This window comes from Paramormyrops kingsleyae, chromosome 4 (assembly GCF_048594095.1).
Source record: "Paramormyrops kingsleyae isolate MSU_618 chromosome 4, PKINGS_0.4, whole genome shotgun sequence".
NCBI lineage: Eukaryota > Metazoa > Chordata > Actinopteri > Osteoglossiformes > Mormyridae > Paramormyrops > Paramormyrops kingsleyae.
In genome coordinates, this window is record NC_132800.1 from 9,313,645 (window position 1) to 9,318,916 (window position 5,272).

The following is a 5,272-nucleotide window of genomic DNA, read 5'->3' on the forward strand; positions in this document are numbered from 1 at the left end:
GTTAAAACGTACATCGAAATAGACAACAGATAAAACTTGACAGGACGTATATTTCTCCTTAAATAAATCCTAAAAAGTAAGCAACCGCTGAAATTTTTATTACCTTGATCAGGGTTTCACTCCTTTGGTAAAGAGACACAAGTACCCCCACCCAGTATCATCATCATGGCCTTACCATGCGTGCCACGCCCCCCACCATCAGGCCGTGGAGAATATAGGGAGCTTTTGCGCTTTAGGGCCAACACTGATTTTTTAAGAAACACAGACATGTCTGGCACTATGGAAATGAACGATTCAGCCTCAACACCACCTAAGACTCAGCAGGAGCAGGAGGAGGCTGTTATGCGGCCTCCGGGGGCTCCCAAGAAGAAGACTCCTACGAGGCGTAGACGGGTACTTTTGATGCAGCCGTCTGGAGACCTGAGAGGTACCTGGGAGCTGCCCAACGGGGATAAATTGGTCTGCCTCTTTGACAATGTTGCGGAGGAACTACGCATCTTTCAGGTCACCGGAGATGCCGCAGACCCAGGGAAAGATGACCCGCATCTGGCATGTTTTTCTGAAATGGAATGGGGAAACTTGAAGACTGTTGTTATCCCGTTGATGAAGGAGAGCACCGACCCCGACTTTGAGACAGAGACTGCTAGAATGGAGATGCACTATAGAGATGCTGACACTGGTAAACAACGGAGCACCTTTATGAAGTGGGACGCGACCGGGGAGCTGGACAAGAGAATGCTGAATATATGGCAGCTGCCTAAATGCGACTGTTGTGGAATGAGAATTCCGTTCATGATTTGGATGCGGCTGATTGAAGAAAAGAGCGATTACTTCCAAGCGCTGTTCAAGGAGAGTCGGATACAGTAAGGAGATGCAAAAACCTACGCCCTAAGGATCACCCCCCTCCCCTCACCCTCCGCCTGTATATAACTGGACGCCTTTACAACCCCCTTTCACAAACATCATCATCATCATCATGGCAGCAGCAGCAGCAAATTACAGCGACAAAGTGTTCTCCGACGACGAAAGCGGGGAGAATGAGGCCTTTTCACCCCCTTCACCAGCAGCATCACAGGCCTCTGATGCCGGAGAGCTCCCTCCGACCCCTCCACCGACACCGGCCTCTGTTCCTGGAGAGGTCCCTCCGACCCCCTGCACGCTTCGCTCCAGACCGGCTTTGTGCATAGGGATGCTCAGCTGCATAAAAGCCATGATAGTGGGGCTTTTAGCCTCAGTCATCAGGAAGCATCAGCAGAAAAACTGCTACGGCTGCGAGGTGGATCATCCCAGTCAAAGACAGCACCCTTGCCTGTTTCCCGCTGGCAGGAATTACTTTTACATTCACTTTGACTCTGTGCTGAGTGACCTGTGGACCAGCCGGCTGACACCCGCCTTGATCCACGTTCTGACGACCCTGGGCATCCGAGCTTCCATCGGCAGGTTGGAGGGGGCCGTGGAAGCTATCCTGTATGATCTACGCGAGGCCCGCGACGGAATGCTGGAAATCACTCGCCTGGAACAGGATCTGTTTGAACAGACCCCCGCGCTTAAGCAGATCCTGGAAGAAGAGTTTCTGAGTCATTGGGAGGCCCAAGACTAAAACAAAACGCAATTTGTAATGGGGAACGGTATCGGCAGCGTTTTACGACGGTTTATGTTAAATGTTTTTTTAGAAAAAGTTAGCCCACTGTTGTTGCATGCTATCGATAAAAAGAAAAGCGATTGTCGGGATGATTATACTTGTTGCTGCTTTCATAGACTGATATTTGAGATTGCTCAAGTCGGAGAACATTATCAGCGGGGAATAGTTTTACTTACTCAGCCGATGGCAGAGAGAGAAGGACAATCGTCAGAAAGTCTCATACACGCGTGTCTATCTTGTATTCCCGACGATGAATTTGACTGTAATCACATTTTTATATTTTATGCTTTAATCGTAGATGTAGTTGCCTTTAAATTTCATAATAAGCAGCCTTTCGATGTTAATCAGATGCTTTCTACTCTGCATACATGCATCGCTGAAAAGGCCTCTATACGGACCTTACTGCATGTGACATCGCTAATCTACCTCAACAACTGTCACGGCTGTAACTACCTGTAATTGTGTACCCTTGTAATAATGTTTTTAAACTATATCTACCTCAACAACTGTCACGGCTGTAACTAATTGTATGCCCTTGTAATAACGTTTTTAAAACTATATCTTTCACTAAATGTGTACCCTTGTAATAGCGTTTTTAAAACTATATCTTTCACAAAGAAAATGTATACCAGCATTTTGAAAATGTATCTTTCACTAAAATGTATGCCCTTGCAATAAAATTGAGTTGAACAACATTGCAATAGTCTTTGTATATACATGTTTGGCAGGGTGGCCGAGTGGTTAAGGCGTTGGACTTAAGATCCAATGGACGTATGTCCGCGTGGGTTCGAATCCCGCCCCAGCTAAAACTCTTTTCTAAACTCTACACACAATTTCATTAATGTGTTCACTCACCCCCCTCCCCAGACAGCTATAAAACGCCGCATCCCTGCTCTCACCCCCCACACTCTCGCTGTGTGAAAAAGCATGTCTGTTGCCAAGACTACAGCTCGTGTCTTGAGCCGCTCGTACTATGACCCCAGCCAGCCGGGGTCATACGGGGGTGTCTCCAGACTGCAGAGAGCCGTGGAGGATGATACTGGGAAAAAAGTGGCTACCGATGATATCAGAGAGTGGCTGTCTACGCAAGACAGTTATACTTTACATAAGCCGGCTAAAAAGAATTTCCCCAGGAACAGAGTGTTTGTACCGAGAGCCATGTATCAGTGGCAGGCCGATTTATGCGACATGCAAGGGCTGGCCACGTACAACGACGGGTTAAAATACCTCCTTACGGTGATTGATGTTTTTTCTAAAAAGGCCTACGCGCGTGCCATAAGAAACAAGACGGGGGTGGCCGTAACGGAGGCCTTTGATTCTATTTTAACTGAGGGGGGTGTGCCCCTCAAGTTACAGACGGATGCCGGTAAGGAGTTTTTAAATGGGACTTTTCAGAAACTTTTAAAAAGTCATAAAATCACCCATTTCACCACGGGTAGTGAACTTAAAGCTTCAGTCGTAGAGAGATTTAACCGAACGTTAAAAGAGAGGATGTACAGGTACTTTACGGCTAAAAACACTCGACGATACGTGGATGTGTTGGACGATCTAATAAAGGGGTACAACCAGTCATTTCACAGCGCTATTAAAATGAAACCTTCTGAGGTCACGACCGATAATGCTCATCTAGTATTTGATAATCTATACGGTCCTCTGAAGAAGAAGAAGAAAAGCAGACGGCCACGTTTTAAGTTTAACATAGGGGACACTGTGAGAGTCTCCAAGCACAGTCAGATATTTGACAAAAAGTACGAGCAGACATTTACTGACGAGTACTTTGTCATATGCGAACGTGTACCCAGATCCCCGCCGGTGTATAAATTGAGGGACGTGCGCGGTGAAATACTCAAGGGGACATTCTATGAAGCTGAGCTGCAGAAAGTCAAAATATCTCCGAAACGCGCGTTCAAGGTCGAGAAGGTTATAGGCTCAAAGACCGACGAAAAGGGGAAAAAGTGGATTTTAGTACGCTGGCAGGGTTGGCCCTCGAGGTTTGATTCGTGGATACCACGGTCGGACTTGATACGGATTTAATTTTTAAAAGAAAAAGGGAAAAAAATGGAGGATCGCCCCTCTTTTTACCTCACGCTACCGTCAAACTCTTGTCTCTCCATCTTCCCCGATAACCAGAGTTCGGATTACACCGTGATGCTCTCGCGACCTATAGAGCTACGGGGGCCTTACGAAGTAGGACTGGCTGAAATCATGTATTGTTACACGTGGCGTAATATTACACACCCTGAAAATACTTTTGAATTGCGGGATACGGAGGTGCAGGCAAGAAGAGACGCCGATCCTCTAGTGGATTTGCCTTACCTGTACCCTCGGAAAATTAAAGTCGGATATTATGAATCCGTTTCACAGATTGTGTCAGAAATCAACGCTTCGTTAAAAAAGTTAGGTACGGAAGTTTTCTTTGCATACAACGAGATTACGCGAAGGGTTAATATAACCGGAAATCAGAAATACAAGATCAAATTTAAACCTACTTTGGCCTACATGCTGGGCTTTGAGCCCGGTGCCTGGTATAACGTAGGAGGTACCATGCCAACCTCACCCTACCCGTCCGACATTCACGCGGGATTCTATAATTTGTACGTCTACTGTAACATTGTGGATCCGCAGCACGTGGGGGAATTTGTAGTGCCGCTCCTGAGAACCGTTAAAATAGACGGTGGGTTCGGCGACGTAGTCACTTTGCCGTTCCACAAGCTGCACTACGTACCGGTGAACAAGCAGAGCCTCCAGAATTTGCATATTGAGATAAAGAACGATCAGAATACTCTGATTAATTTCTCCTACGGAAAAACGATCATCAAGCTGCACTTTCGCCCAGTGCCAAAGATCCCCGTTTAAAAAAAAAAAAGAGAGAAAGCTGAGGGGGGTGGGAGAGCATGGCGTACCACAATTCGCAGAGATTTATTCAGTATTACACCAGTCAGGCGGGACATGGGCTCCCCGGTTTTGCGGGGAGCCCCGTGATGTACGGGCGTGGGTTGGGCTCCATGCTCAGTAGGGCTTTTAGATTCGTTTTACCCTTTCTTAAGCGTGGAGTTGATTTAGCGAAACCTCATTTGAAATCGGCGGCCAAAGGAATAGCTTCGGATCTCGCCAGCTCTGTAATCAGCGGCCGTTTTACAAACACCGGTGACCCCAAGCAGGAAGGCTCTGGTCTGCTGTTGCTATCTCAGAGGGGTAGGAAGAGAGCCCCAGCGCCTTTACCCAGGCAGCACGGTCATAAAAAACCTCGCAGCGGCAGAGCTGTCAGGATTCCCAAGTCTCGACCTTCAAAGAGAAACAGGAAACCCCCCGGGGACATATTTTAAGAGCGTAAGGAAGAATGGCTCTAGCTCACCGCCTCTCGGCCGAATGCACCAAATCTGAGCTGGACCTGTTTGCGGCCCCTATGACGCAATTATCCATAGATCAGACCAATTATGTAGAAATCAACCCATTAAATTCCATTACCGATCAGGATGTTTTGGATTTCCTAATACCGGGGTCGGGCAATTTCTATCTGGACCTCAACTCTACACTGCTATATCTAAGGCTCAAGATCGTTAGGGCGGACGGCGCCCCCCTGGTTGACGCTGACCCCTGCGGTATTATACAGTACCCACTAAACTGTAT

The 5,272-nt window shown here is 47.3% G+C and overlaps 1 non-coding gene across 1 annotated transcript; it reads left to right on the top strand.

The window, feature by feature from the left end:
* The first annotated feature begins 2,365 nt into the window (after positions 1-2,365).
* Positions 2,366-2,448, top strand: trnal-uaa (transfer RNA leucine (anticodon UAA)). The gene has a single exon. It is a non-coding gene; the product is annotated as a tRNA-Leu (tRNA).
* Positions 2,449-5,272: the final 2,824 nt, after the last annotated feature.